This window comes from Mastigoproctus giganteus, chromosome 12, assembly GCF_048544385.1.
Source record: "Mastigoproctus giganteus isolate SK-2022 chromosome 12, ASM4854438v1, whole genome shotgun sequence".
Lineage (NCBI taxonomy): Eukaryota > Metazoa > Arthropoda > Arachnida > Uropygi > Thelyphonidae > Mastigoproctus > Mastigoproctus giganteus.
The window spans coordinates 85,707,796-85,723,940 of NC_143586.1; the positions used below are offsets into that span (position 1 = coordinate 85,707,796).

The 16,145-nt window shown below is 40.0% G+C and overlaps 1 protein-coding gene across 1 annotated transcript in view; it reads left to right on the forward strand.

Annotated features, from left to right (window-relative positions):
- Positions 1 to 16,145, forward strand: part of Hydr1 (abhydrolase domain containing Hydr1) — a 175,102-nt gene that overhangs the window by 117,928 nt on the left and 41,029 nt on the right. The window lies entirely within an intron of this gene.

A 16,145-nucleotide genomic window follows, 5' to 3' on the forward strand; every position in this document is an offset into this window, starting at 1 on the left:
ATCATATCAAGAAGCTAAAAAACATTTGCAGTACCTGCTAAGTCACCTACATATGCTTCAGTTACCCAATGGTTACGCTCAGTAGCAACTCAGACTGACTTCTCATCCCTCCAAATATCTCAATATCTGGTTGGGCTAAATCACTCCTCTCCTCATCAAAGGAAAAACCTACTCCCAAATATGCTACTCGAGAAGCAAATACTCCTGTAACAATACCTTCAGATAACAAACCTAATGAGCAACCAAAAGAACTAGCCAAGAGCCCTGAAAGAAGCAAGGCAACTAAATTTATATCTAATACCATGGATATTGATGAAAAGATTGATGAAGATGATTCAGTTCTTGAGATTCATCCAGAGGTCAATGTCACACGATGACATTGACATGGGTAGGCCAATCTTCCCAAAAAAAGAAAAAACAAAAGTAGACAAGCGCAAACAAAAAAATCCGCCGTAAGTAACCAAACCCATCAGTTAAAACCAAACAATGCGCACAGTGATTCGCGGAATTCGTGCTAACTTAGATGACCTATACGATCTCCTAAGAGAATATAAGCCTGTTGCAGCATGCATACGAGAAACAAACCTAACGAATGCAATATCTATAACAATCAGACACTTCACAATTTATAGAAAAGATAGAAACTGCTCTAATGCAGCACATGGAGGAGTAACACTGTTAGTAAACTCATTAATTCCCTCCAGACCTATTCCTTTGCAAACACCATCGGAGGTAATTGCAGCCCGTATCACCATTGGCACAACGATAACATTAATTTCATTGTATCTGTCACCAAATCACGCTTACACCCTTGCTGATTTAGATGACCTAGTAAGACAAATACCTGCTTCTTTCTGTATTCTGAGTGACTGGAATGGCCATAACCCCCTATGGGGTTCTCAACATCTTGACTGCAGAGAACAAATAATTGAGAAATTCTTGGATAAACACAGTCTAACTATTTTAAACGCCGGTGATCACACATATGTGCATATCCCATCTGGTTCAAGTTCTGCCATTGATCTATCAGTATGTTCTCCAACAATATTTCCTCTCATAGACTGGACAGTTACTGACAACCCTCTTGGTAGTGACCACTTTCAGATCATCTGTAATTTCTATACAAGTTCTCCACAGAGTACCATTAGAACAATTTGGAAATTTGACAAGGCCAACTGGACAAAATATCAAGAAATAGCTCATTTAGATTCCACTATCATTGCAACTGACAAGATTGATTCTACAGTAAAGTATATTACACGACAAATAATGACAGCAGCTGAATCCGCTATCCCGAAATCATCATTTAAAATCCGATTCCATCCAAAAATGTGGTGGAATGAAGCACGTAGCATTGCTAAAAGAGAAAGGAATAAATACTGGAATCAGTTTAGAAAACAGCCAACCTCCTATAGTTCAAGAGAGCAAGGGCTAAGGCTCATCATGTAAGATGAATGAGTAAAAAAGAAGCATGGGCATGCTATGCTGCCACAATAAGTAGATTCACAGATACCTGCTACAGTCTGGAAAAAAATCAAAGGTATCAATGGCAAATACTCACATGTTACTTCTCCGATTCTATTTCTGAAAGGAAAGGAAATTTCTGATCCTGTGGAAATTGCTAATGCATTTGGCTCGTCTTTTGAAACACTCTCAGCTGTTTCCGCCTATGAACCAGCCTTTCAGTCGCTAAAATGCAGTACAGAAAAGTATAAACTGAATTTTAATACTGCTCTCCAACATTCATACTATCTGCCACTGACCATGACCGAATTGCTTAATGCACTCACAAAAGTGAAAAATAGTGCTCCCTATCCTGATGGAATTTATTATGCAATGATTTCCCATTTAAGTGAAAGATCATTAAGTGCTCTCTTATGACTCTATAATAGAATTTTCTTAGAGGAATATTACGCCACTAGCTGGTGCCATTCTTATGTTCTAGCCTTCCTGAAACCAGGAAAAGACCACACAGATCCAACAAACTATCAGCCTATCTCCCTAACAAGTTGCTTGGGTAAAACAATGGAAAAAATAGTTAATGCCTGACTAACATGGTATTTGGAGACTCAAAACATTCTGAGTCTAAGCCAGTATGGTTTTCGGAGAAGTAGATCAACGCTTGATCTCATTATCAAAGTGGAATGCCTTTTTAAGAAATGAGCACTTTGTTATGATATGCGTTGACGTCGAGAAAGCATTTGATACAACTTGGCGTTATGGGATTCTTCATGACTTTTGATGACCCTGTAATTCATTACAGGGTCATCTCCCGAAATATATTCAGAACTTTCTATCTAACAGATCCTTCCAGGTCCGCTTCCCTTGTCACTTTCTGAAACATACATACATACAAGAAGATGGAGTTTCCCAGGGATCAGTGTTGAGTGCAACACTTTTTGCCATCAGGATCGATTCTTTAACCAAGTGTATACCTGACACAGTTGATGCCGACTTTGCCATCTCATGTCATTCTCAAAATATGCGACTTATCGAGAGGCAACTACAAGGCTCCATTAGTAAAATAGCCTCTTGGGCCAAAAACAATGATTACAGAATTTCTAAATCCAAAACAACTGCAGTACGCTTCTGTCGTAAATGTACATTGCATCCTGATCCAGACCTTCAGTTAGACTCTCATTGTATCACATTTCAGCCAAGTACTCGCTTTCTTGGTATAATACTTGATAAAAAACTAAACTTCCTTGAACATATAAAATATATTCATACCAGCTGTCTTAAGACGTTAAATATTCTCGAAGTAATTTCCTTTATGTCATGGAGTGCAGATTGTTACATGTTGCTACATTTATATCGCTCATTAATTAGATCCCGCTTAGACTATGCATCTCCTGCATATGCTTCAGCCAGGCCAAGTGTACTGAAATGGCTTGATCCCATTCATTACAGTGCACTTCGAGTTGCACTGGGGCCTTTCGTACATCTCCAGTTGTAAGTCTATATGTGGAAACCTATGAACTGCCTCTAGACCTTCGACAACAAATTCTTCTCCTAAATTATGCCACTAAAATCAGCAGTCTTCCACATCACCCGATATGGCAATATCTCTTCAGACCAAAATGGGAAAACCTGTATCAAACCAAATCACATCTCAACAAACCGTCTGGCATTAGGCTTCAAGCTCTAAACACTAGCTGGGGACTCAACATGAATAACATATTGCTGGACACTAGCATGGAAATCCAGCCATGGCAAATGCCCACAATACACATTGACAGATATTTTCATAAATGGGGGAAGAATAATCTTCCAGATACTAACATTAGACAATTACATCTGGCCCACACCAATCAGTTTAGAAGTTACGTACAGCTATATACAGATGGATCCAAGACTGCCAATAAAGTTGGTACAGCCGTAGTCTTGCCGGATGCTATCATTGCCAATCAGCTCCCCTCAGAATGTAGTACTTATTCTGCAGAGTTATATGGTATCCTATTGGCCCTCGAGAACATAAAAGAAGTCTCATATGCTCAATCCATCATATATACTGATTCGTTAAGCGCTGTGAAATGTATACAATGTAAACGCTCCAGCAATCATCCTCTGATACAGAAAATCTGGTCTCAGTTAATGGAAATTCATACACGTAGCCAGGCACCGCACAATTTTTTGTTGGATTCCTGAACACTCTGGAATCCCAGGAAATGAACAGGCAGATTTAGCTGCTAAAAATGCTCCAAATCCAATCTCCCCCAATTTCAGGACACCATATGTTGACTATAAATCTATTATACAATGGACCTCTAAAGAACAGTGGAAACGTATTTGGGGAAAAAGAAACAAATAATAAACTTTTTGAAATAAAGAGAGAACCCAAACAATGGCAGTCCAGTCTAAGAGGAAATAGAAAAGAAGAAACTATACTAGCACGACTGCGCATTGGTCATACATACCTCACTCACAGTTACCTATTAAGAAAGGAAGATGCCCCACAATGCAGTAGCTGTTCATGCCCACTTACTGTAAAGCACAGGCGCCTCCGTAGCCAGGTGGGAAGGAGCAGCGGTGCATAGCACAGGCTTCTTGATTAGACCGGGGTTCGAGCCCGTCGCCACCAAATACGGAGGATGTGGAAAGGTCAGGGAATGACCACTGCATATCCCGGAGCAATATGGCCTTAGTTGCTAATGCTCCTAAAAAAAAAAAAAAAAAAAAAAAAAACTGTAAAGCATATCGTCATAGAATGTCCACTATATCTAAGAGAACGAAAAACTGCTTTCTCTTCATATTTAAAAAGTTGCAATCAATTAACACTACAGAATGTTCTAGGAGATCGTCAGGATATGGATGACTTTTTGTTTTTCTAAAATCGATTGATAAATATTACCTTGTCTGAATATTTTGACTCTGATATAAAAAAAAAAAAAAAAACAAGAAAAATATACTAGCCTGAAATATGTGCATTATAGCCATTGTTGCTGATCGTCAACAAATCCAACAACAACGTTATGTCATATAATTTGTTTTGTTGTCACAATAAAATGAAATTGAAAATGTTCTTTATTAGTTTTTTTATTTATATGGGGCCTCCAAATTCCATTTTGCCTTGGGCCCCATGAAAGTATAATGTGCCCCTGGGGTGAAGTGAGTAAGTAAGTGGGTTACTCACTTCACCCTTTGATCCCTTGGTGAATAGAAGAGACAGTTTCACTCTATACAGACCGCCCCTGATTCTAAGGATGCTCTCCTAATTATGACTACACATTTCTTATCTTTCGTTGCTTCTTTTAGTATAATTGGATAAATTCCAGCAGCCCCATGTTCTTTATTTACTTTGTTTCAGCAATTTCAATTCCACATTCCTCACAGTTATCACAAAATCATTTAGCTCCCAATTAGAATGTGGTATTCTCATCCTTATAAAATTCGCATGTGAATGTCAATGCAAAATATTTATTCAGTTTGTCAGCAACCTATGCAGAATCATCAGTAATTATGCTATTTATATTCATCAGACCAACTAGTTCATCCCTTTCCATGTTAATGTAAGCAAAATATTCTTTGCTACTTTTTGAATTTTTAGCCAAAGACTTGTCATAATCAGCCTAACCTCCTTGGTGATTTAATTACAAACTAGTTTTTGCATGTGTAGGTTTCTGTGTCCCATGATAATTTATAATCATCCTGTGCATTTATTCTACTAGTGGCAGTTCATCTGACATCCGTTTAGTTTCTTAGCTTAAAAATATTTCTTTTTTGGTTTAAAAAATCTTAATAGCTTCTATGATTACTTCTCTGAATGTTTCCCATTTAGAATTTGCACTTGGTAACATCATCAGTTTGTTCCACTGAAAATATTTTAAGAACTGTCTAAGGCCATTATAGTCATCTCATCAAAAGCAAAGTCCCCCTTCCTTTAAACCCTGTTAGTAATTATACCTTTAAATAGAAAGCAGTCATCCAATAAATACAGAAAAGTTATGGACCTGTCACAGTCATTTGGCCTGTGGTGTACTCCTACTTACATTTTTGTTTTTCCAAAAGTACTTTATAATACACTAGACCAATTCAATGTTACACTTGCAATACATGAACTGGGCATAATGCCTTAGATTCCATGTGCTTCTTTACAAATTCTTAATCTCCTCCCCCAATCCTTTCTATACTCCTTATACTCACCATATTCAAATTCTTTTTTTTTTTTTTTTTTCCCCTGTGTTTGAGCGGTACCATCTTTCTGATATCCTTATAATGTTCTCCAATACATTAAATTCCCCAAATTTATTTACTATGTTTTTAGAGAGAGAGAGAGAGAGAGAGAGAGAGAGAGAGAGAGAGAGAGAGAGAGAGAGAGAGAGAGAGAGAGAGAGAATCTTCAATTGTAACAGTTACAGGATTGGATAGTGTTGCTTCACAGCCAAAAGGCCAGGGATTGACACTTACGGAGATAAATAAATTAACATTAAACAATTAAATAAAATGACATTAAATAAATGAAATAAGATGATACAATGACATACATAATGGCATTAAGTTACATAAAACATTAAGATGACATTAAATAAAAAATGATGTAACCTAACATTAAAATTAAATAAACAAAATGACACTTGATACACTTGAAGGTCCCGATTTTTGTCTTTGCAGTTCATGTGAGAGAACAGCCTGAACATAGGCAATTGATGCACATACCCCTGGCTCTTTTCCCAATATGCTCAATAAATAACAGGAGCATTAAAGTGGTGATTGGAAGGCATGCTGGCTTGGATGCGATGAAGAGAAGGCTTTTCATTTTGCAGTATCCAAACCTTTGTTGACTATTCCTTACTGGAGGGAACCTGGGATGAATTTGTATGTGACTAAATGGTTTCGATGACACCCTCTGTCTGTGCTGAGTGATTGGGGCCCAGAATCCTGTCTATAGCGTTGGTTAACAGAAAATTTCTTTAGGTTGGCATCGATGTCCTGGATTCATCCGAGTGTCTGGTAGCATAGGAAGCGATCTGATAAGTGGAGGCGTGAATGAAGGGGGTCAATTGTTGGGGTGGCTCTGAGCTGGGCAGGTGGAATTCTCCAGCCACAGAGATCCCAAAATGAAGGAGATGTGATGAGACTGGTCAGCATCTTTACCGTGATTACCAGTCTCCAGTCTTCTTTCTTCAATGGGAGAGGGCAGCCTGGGAATTCCCAGGGCCAGGGCCATTTCAGTCGTTATGACCCTGGGGTGGCATCCTGTTTTTGCAGGCTACCCACTTGAGGAGCCAGTATTCCACTGTCCAGATAGGTTTTGTGTTCATGGGTGCTGCCATCGCCACCCAGATTTCTGTTGTATAAAGTAGTGGTGGGTATATGATGGTCCTGACATATTTTGTTGCTATGACCTTGTCTGAGACGTAATGCAGATGCTGTTTTGATCTCCATTTCAGGTGCACTACCTGCCTGGTAGCTGAGATTTAACCATCACGTTGTCGATGTGATGGTTAAATCTTAGCTTTGTGTCAAAAACAACCCCTAATCTAAATGGTATGAAACAGGAGGTATGGTAACTCCATTGATCTTTGGCTAGATGGTTGTTGGCTCTTTCTTCAAGGAGTAGAGTATGCACTCAGACTTTTTTGGGTTGATATTAAGTCCAAATTGTTTGAGATAGCCTACTAATGCAAGGAGCACACTGTTAATTTCCTCTGTGATCATATTGGGGTCTGCATTTGTTTGGACGGAGGTCAGTATTTTTAAATCGTCAGCATAAGACAATATATCTGGTCTCTAGGTTATAAAAGGGGAGATGATGGCTGTTAAGAGGATGCTGGAGAGGACTCTCCTTGTGGCACTCCTATAGATATTTACTTAGTATAGATTTTATCAGAATTGTGGAGTATGATTGTACAGTTCTGAAGGAGTGATGAAAGGAAATGCAATACGTCCCCACCTATGGAGTAGTGGTCTTCAAGGAGTCGTAAGAGGGCAGGTACTTGAACTGTATCAAATGCTGCTATTATGTCAAGGTAGGTTACGAGGAGTTCTTCTTTTCTCTCAAATGCTGCAAGGATGCTGTGGGTGGTGCCAAGGAGATTGGTAATGGTGAAGCTGTTTGGTAGTGATGAATGAATTTGTGGTGGAGCATCTGGAAATATGTGAGTTGTTAGAGTTGGCAGGAGGGTCCTTTCTGATAGTTTCAGGAGACACGAGGAATTGGAGGAGGGTCCGAAGTGTTTCTCTAATGATGGCATTCTTATTTTCGAGTGCGGCCTTACCAGATAGGCATTCCATTGATGGAGGAAAGGTACGTTTGGTTAGTACTGCATTAAGGATGCTAACAAGGGGCTGGATGATATATGGACCCAGTCATCTGAGCATGAACTGAAGTGTTCCGTCTGCACCCACAGCTATAGAGGATGGGGTTGAATTCAAGGCTGCTAAGATATGGCATTTAGATATAGTGATGGATGTTAGTGAGTCCTGTGTACTATGATTGAAAACATGGTAATGAAGTCAAATCGGGTAATGAAGTCAATCCATCTCTGGGGGTCAAGTTGCTCTGAAAAACTAGTGGTTTCTTTTGTGTAAAATCCCAGTACATCAAGAGCTATTTTGAACGTTTGCTAACAGCTGGAAAGACACCTTCCAGCTGTTAGCAAACGTTCAAAATAGTTCTTGATGTACTGGGATTTTTGGCAGTTCAGAATGGTTCGTGCTCTTGATTTTGCCAGATTGTTTCCATTGTTTATGGAGCTGCTGTTTTAATTGAAAGCTGGAGTTTAGATGTGGGGTCCACCATGCTCTAGAGTGGGATGTGATTGTGACTATCTTTGAGGCAGCATATTTAGCTACATTGATAATCCATTTAGTTAACAGGTTGGCCGCTAGTAGGGTATCAGACGACTCAAGGACATACCATGGGATGAGAGATGCTGTTATAATGCATTTGGAATTAGTATTAGTAAACAAGAAATTGTGTACCTTAACACTGCCCATATGTTCCAGTATAATGAGTCTATCAGATTTGATCCTTGTGCTACTTCTGTTGGTACACAGAAACCAGGAAAAAAAACCTGTGGGGTAGGGGGAATACAAAACATGCTGGCAGCCCTCATGGGAACATTCAATTAACATGAGGTGTGTGAGTTTCTTGGTGCAAAAACAGGTGCACATATACTTTCTTGTATATTAATACTAGATGTATATGTAAATTAATTTGAGCAGTTTGAAGTATTGGTTAGGTCATCAAATGCGGACATTGTAGGAATGTCAGAAACATGGTGCCACTCAGACATGTCAGACTTGAGGTGGTTCAGATTTTGAAAATGGTAGTGTTTACATAAAGGATGGACAGAGAGAAGGAGCTGTGCAATTGGTTAAAAGTATATAGATTCTCAGGCACTGCACTTTGTTTACATAGGTGGCTATGCCATCTTGAGTCTGGTGTGCATTAACACTGTAAAAACAAAAGTGAAGAGAGTTATTTTTAGGCCAAATGACTGTAATGAGTATAATAAAGAGCTATATACAGACAAAGTTGGCCTCCGTAGCCGAGTGGTTAAGAGCAGGAGTTGAGTAGCACACGCTCTTTGAGTAGACCGGGGTTCAAGCCCCTGACTGCTGAATACAGTCGATCTGCCAACCCACACTGGACCAGCGTGGCAGATTATGGTCCATTTCCCTCAGCATGAATTGTTGAGGAGGCTTCCATCCTCCAGTGGGTTGATAATGGCTGCACTTTACCTTTTTTTATACAGACAAATAGAATGGGCTATTACATAAGAATACATAAGAATGGCTTATAAGAGGAAGGGGGGACTTTAACTTACCAATTATTGACCACAACTTGTGAGTTGGTCGCTCACACAGTAGTGGAGCCTTTCTGGATTTCTCGGGTGATTGTGTGCTAAGCCATTATTTTAGTCAGTCAAAAATCTGCTAGGTGGCAGTGAACAGTATTGGTGAGGGATTTACTTAATATTGGTAGGGGGAAAAGGGTTTTCTTTTCATAAAAGCGATTACAGTGGTCTTACAAAGTTTTTAAATTTTTTCAGTGGAACAAACTGATAATGTTATTAACTACAAATTCTAAGTAGGAAGAAGCATTCAGGGAAGTAATTAAAGAAACTGCTAGGTTTTTTATATCAACTAAGAGATATTAGCATTAGTAGAAGAATATGATGCAAGAAGGCAAGCTTATATAGCATTAGCCAAATAATAATAATTAAAAAAAAAAAACCTTCCCGTTTCATCCATCCATTCACTCCAAATGCTTGTCTAGTTCTCCCTTGAACATATTTAACTTGTCAACCTCTGATAGATACAAGTTTGTTCCAACTATCAACACCTACAAAGGCAAATTTCTGCACATCTATTCTACAATCTTAGCTCAGTTTTTTTACTTTGTCCCCTCAGGTGAGCAATCTGAGCAAGAGGAAGAATCCCATTAGCATTGAGTTTGCTAAAACCATTCAAGGCCATATACACCTCAATCAGATCACCTCACAGGTGCCTAGGCTCCAGACGTTGCAGTTTAGGGAACTTAAGCCTTTCTTGGTAATAGCAACCCATTGTTCCATTCACCAATCTCATTGCCCTTCTCTGTACTCATTCCAGCAGCTCTACATCCTTCCTAAAATGAGGCCTTCAGACTTGTATGCAATACTACATGTATCTGACTGCACAATTATCCCCAGGTCCTTTTCATTCTCCACTATCCTCAGTGTATACCACACATTTGGTACATTACCTTCCCAATCTCTTCCACCATGCAGTATGATTGATGAATTCTGAGGTTATGACGAACATTGTGGCGAGATCCAATCTTCCTTACATTTCGAGGATACAGCTCTAAAATGGTGTTCGCAGACTGGCCGCTAGTTAGTACAACCAGACCGAACCTATTGGTAACTCTCTAGGAGGCTTCCGGCTCAGCTAGTGTATAATCTTGTTACCTCTACTCTGCCAGATAGTGACTGGAGGGAGGTAGTGTGTGCGTGTGTGTGTGCGTGTGTGTGTGCGGGAAACATTGTAGAGGCCACGTTTTGTCAAGGATCTGTGTATATTCTTACCATGTGTACCCCATATCCAAAATTTTCATTACTTCGTACAGCATGTCCCACCCACTTTTTCTTACTATTGAATACACCATGAATAGTCAAACTATAGAGTAAGCTTATCTGTGAAAAGATCTAAACCTCCCAATCACTTCCTAATTCATTTCACAAATATACGTGGTCTCAATTCCAATCTCAACACTGTCCATTTCCACCTGCAGTCTGCCAAACCCCATGTACCTTTTCTGTCAGAATCTCAGTTATCAGTTGATTCAACTACTGCTCATCTCAGTTGCCCAAATTATTCGCTGTATGAGTCCTTTCACCTCAAAGGTGCATATGTCCATTCCCATATTCCCTGTCAGAAACTTGGTAATTTGGAATCTGCTCTTTTCAATCTTCTCTGGCTTAAAATCTCTCTACCTCATTGTGTCAAATTCATCTGTTGTCTCTACCATTCTCCCAACTCCACTAATCACTTGGAGCTCTTTGATTTCCTCTCTTTGCAACTTGACTTTCTCCAGTCAAACAGTGAGGTAATTTTCCTTGGTGATTTTAATGTTCACAACTCCAGCTGGCGTCCGTTTTCTAGTTACACCGACCCAGCTAGTCGAGATGCTGAGGCTTTTGCAATTACTAATGATCTTGCACAGATTGTTCATTTACCTACAAAAATATCAGACAATTCTAACCATACAGCCAACATGCTTGATCTTTTTCTCACAAACAACTCTTCTAAGTACACGGTCAAAGTGAGAGGTCCTTTAGGCACCTCAGATCACAACTTGGTGATTGTTTCTTCTCCAATGGAGCCTTTATCTCATGGCTATTCACAACCTCGTATTGTTTGGCATTACAAGAATGCAAAATGGGATGACCTGCGAGATTTCTTTTCTTCTTTTCCTTGGTCGGATTACTGTTTCTAAACTTCTGATGTCACCGTTTGCTCAGATCATGTCAGTGAAATTATTCTTACAGGAATGGAATCCTTTATCCCACGCCCCACTTTAAAATCTCGTCCTTTATCTAAACCTTGGTTTTCCAGTAAATCTGCTAAGGCTGTTCAAGAAAAAACGTTGAATACTGTAATTGGCTTGTTTATAATTCTTCAGTTTCATTTTCTGCCTACACCAAAGCTTGCAACAATTGTAAAGCAATTATTAATCAGTCCAAACTAAACTTTGGACAGGCTAAGAGTAGAAAACTTGTTTCTTGCCCTAATGTTAGCCGAGCATTCCAGTCTCTTGCCAAAGCTATTGGCCGCAACTTTTGTCCATCTCTGCTCCCACCTCTGTCCAAACCAGATGATTCTGTTGTCAATTTAGCCAAGGATAAAGCTGACCTGGTAGCATCCTATTTTTCTTCCAACTCATGTATTAATGGTCTTGGTAAAACACCTCCCACCATTCCCAACACTCTCCATTTAATGCCTCCTGTGGACTTCTGTCAAAAGGATGCCAGAAGGATTTTGACGAATCTTGATGCTAAGAAAGCTCCATGTCACGATGGTATTTCTCCACTTGTTCTCAAAACCTGTGCTCCTGAACTAACTCCCATTCTTTGCCGCCTTTTTTCACTTTCTTATTCCAAAGGTGTTTTTCCTTCTGCTTGGAAATTTGCTCATATCCAGCTAGTTCCTAAAAAGGGTGATAAATCCCTCCCATCCAATTATCATCCTATTGCAATTACTTCTACTCTTTCTAAAGTAATGGAGAAATCAATTGACCGCCAACTCTTAAACTACCTAGAAACCTTCCGGCTGATCAACGATCGCCAGTATGGATTAGTGCCGATCCACTGGTGATATTCTGGTTTATGTTACCCATTTATGGACTAATTCAATGGAAAGGTTCCAAATACTTAGAACTTTTCTTTGATAGTTTTAATTATTATAGTATGGAAATTCCCAGCCCCATAGGCCTGTTTCAAGATATAGTGAATAATTATGGCCATTTGATGCTTCGACACATCCGCGAGTACCAGAAAATTAGCATAGCTGAAGCTAAACAGAAGCAACATCTGAGATTTGCTCATAGGTGCAAAACACATGAGCTGGTTCCACATGGCTTTCGGGTGAGAATGCCTTTCAATGATGACCATCTGGGGAGAGTTACTAAGATCTATCAAAGAAAAGTTCTAAGTATTTGGATTTCTAAATTACATAATGATCTGAGAGGTATTAGAAGTCGTATTGGACTGAAGTTGGAATACATCAGTACCAATTTAACCCCAGTGCATGGTGCGTTGGTCTTGAGAGTAGTGGCAGATAAAGCAACTAGGGTTGCTGAGGTTTACAAGCGCAGGCAAATCAACAAATTTAATAGATTGTTAGAGGAATCCGTGGTGGTGCGTAACAGGGATACTGGCAACTTTATTCATAATCTTAGTGGCAAACAATTTACTAGAGAACAGGAGGAAGTATTGAGCCTGGGTCCAAAGTTTGCTTTGGTTCCTGCCAGACCTCCCATTGCAGAGATAGCTATGGGAGTGGAAAAAGCCATCAACAAGTTACCTGTTACCCAAGCTGATGAGATACGGGTTAGGGTTGCGGCTATTTTGAGTCAGACCAGGACAGCACATTCTAATCTCAGTCATAAACATGAAAGAGCATTAAGACAACTCAGAAAAGATGAGGATATCATAATGTTACCTGCCGACAAAGGCAGATCCACAGTGGTACTGAATAAGGATGATTATTGTGCAAAAGCTCTGGATCTTTTACAGGACAGCAAGATATATAAAGTTACCCATCGAAATCCGTTAGCTGGTTTGGAGAGACAAGTCAACAACATTATACAGGGATGGCATAAGGCTGGTAAAATAACCAAAGAAGTTTATTGGTCTCTTCATGCCTCAGGTTGTCGATTACCTCGGTTTTATGGCCTCCCAAAGACGCACAAGGTGGGCATTCCGTTGAGACCTATAGTATCATTTGTGGGTAGTCCCACTTATGCTTTATCTGGATTTTTAGCTGGAGTCATCTCTCCTATAGTGGGACGCTCCAGTTTAGTAATCAGAAACAGCAAGGAATTTGTGAACTTTATAAGAAGCCAATCTATAGGTGAAGACGAACTCATGATTTCGTTTGATGTGGTATCCTTGTTCACATGTATCCCCATTGAACATGGGATGCATTGTGTAAGATCGGCCTTGGAACGAGATGATTGCTTTAGTGCTAGATCTTTACTAAGCATTGATGATATTTGTAAAGGTGTGGAATTTTGCCTCGCAAGCACTACCATGGTGTTTCAAAAAGTTATGTATAAGCAGGTCCATGGCACGGCCATGGGTTCCCCCATCAGTGCCATTGTGGCCAATTTGGCAATGGAGGAACTGGAAACTAGGGTGTTTCATCAGTTGAATTTCCCCATGCGCGAGTGGAGGAGATATGTGGATGATACCTTCACTATTTTAAAAAAGGGAAAGGAAGATGAGGTGCTCAATATGCTCAACAGCTTTTCCACATTTATACAATTTACCTCGGAGGTGGAAGAAGCTGGGTCCCTCCCGTTTCTGGATGTCTTGGTGAGCAGAGATGGATCTAGATTAAAAACAACGATCTATAGAAAGCCTATGTGCCGTGGCCAATTTGTTCATTATAGCTCAGCACAGGCTTGTCATCATAAGAACAGTGTAGCCAGGGCATTGTTGAATAGGGTGGGGACCCACTGTAGTACCCCTGAAGAAAAGGAAATAGAAATTTGCAAAGTCACGGCAGACCTCAGGAAATGTGGATACCCCCAGAGGGTCTTGGACAAATATATTCATAGGGTTGAGTCCAATCGTAGGGAGTGGCCTGCCCCTGTGGCTACTGCATACATTCCTTACTATCCGGGCCTTTCAGAACGTATTGTACGGGCATTGCGGGAGTGCCAGACTCGCTGTGTGCAACTTCTGGGTCGGAGGTTGCACACAGTGATATCCCAAGTTAAAGATCCCGTAGCCCAGGACCATACTAGCAATGTGGTCTACGAGATTAAGTGCCCGGATTGTGAGGAGTGTTATGTGGGGGAAACGGGCCGACGTTTAAAGAACCGTCTGGGGGAACACACGACCGCTATCAAGACTGCTAACTATGCGAGGTCTGCTGTGGCAGAGCATTTCTGGGAAAAGCAGCATCGGATCTCCCCTGAAGACGCGGTCATTACCGACCGCGCCCATGGATTTTGGGAACGCAAGTGGCTCGAGAGCTTGCGAATCGGTTCATCCAGTCACAATACTATTAATAGGGACAGGGGGATCCGTTTACACCCCCTGTTTGAGGCAGTTGTCCTCAGAAGGGATGACCGTTTCTGTTTGACACGCTCCCGAGCCACTTCCATTTCCGATACGCGCATGGAGAATGTAGATCATGTGTCTGATGATCACGTGCATGAGTGCCATGGACCGGCTACTTAAGGATGTGTTTTAGCACTGGTAGTATGCTGTTGAAGAAGGAGACGGCAGTTCTCCGAAAGCTCCAGATTGTATTGTTTTATCGCTTTTAACCTAGTTTATTTTAATTAATTTTATTGTTTTTAACTATATTTTAACTATAATTTAATCAGTGTTTTATTTTATTTGCATCATATTTCATTGTATATTATTTCATTGTATAGTAAATTTTTAGTTTAATTCCTGGCTGGTGTCTATCATTAATTATTATAGTATGGAAATTCCCAGCCCCATAGGCCTGTTTCAAGATCATTGTATCCAATCAGATTGAGAAGACTTGGTCAGACAAGACTTCCCTTTAACAAATTCATGCTGTGTCTGAACTATAACTGCTGTCTTATGTAGATGACCCTGCAGTACTTCTTTAACCAGTGACTCCATTATTTCCCCAGAAGAGAAGTTAAACTAACAGGTCTGTAATTATTCATGCCACCTTTTCATCCTCCTTTGTGAATTGGGGACCTTCCCTGAGTCCAAGGATGCTCTCATAATCATGGCTAAGGCCCTGCTTACTTCCCTTGCTGCCTCCTTTAATATAACTGGATAGATCCCATCCACCTCAATTGCCTTCCTTAAGTTTAACTTCAACAATTTCTCCTCCACTTTGCTCTCAGTTATTTAACTCTCTGATAGAGTTTGATAACCTTCTGGCCTCCTCTTCCCTACAGAATTCCTCATGTGTGAATGTGGATGCAAAATACTCATTCAGTTTGTGAGCTACTCCAGCAGAATCATCAACAATCGAACCATCGATATCAAGTGGACTAATTTTATTCATCCCTTCCTTCTATAGTGTACGTAAGTAAAGAAGTCTTTGCTGTTTATCTTTGCAGGGCCTGACGTAGCCGAGTGGTCAGGAGCGAGAGTGCATTAGCACATGTTCCTTGAGTGGACCAGGGTTCAAGCCCGTGACTACTGAATATCGATAAATATTGTTTATCTTTGCATCCTTTGCCAAAGATTTCTCGTAATCTACCTTTGCTTGACTAATATCCTTTGTGTCTTGATTACAGACTGTCTTATATCTACCATAGGCATCTCTGTCTTCTGATAATTTATATGCGTCTCATGCATTTTTCTTCTCGGAACTTACTACTTGATTAAAGGAATACATTTATTGAACAGTACAGAAAATTTTTCTTATGGAAAGTGAAAAGTTGTTTTGCATAAAGAAGCTTAACAAAATGCTATCAGAAACAAAATGTTACTTAA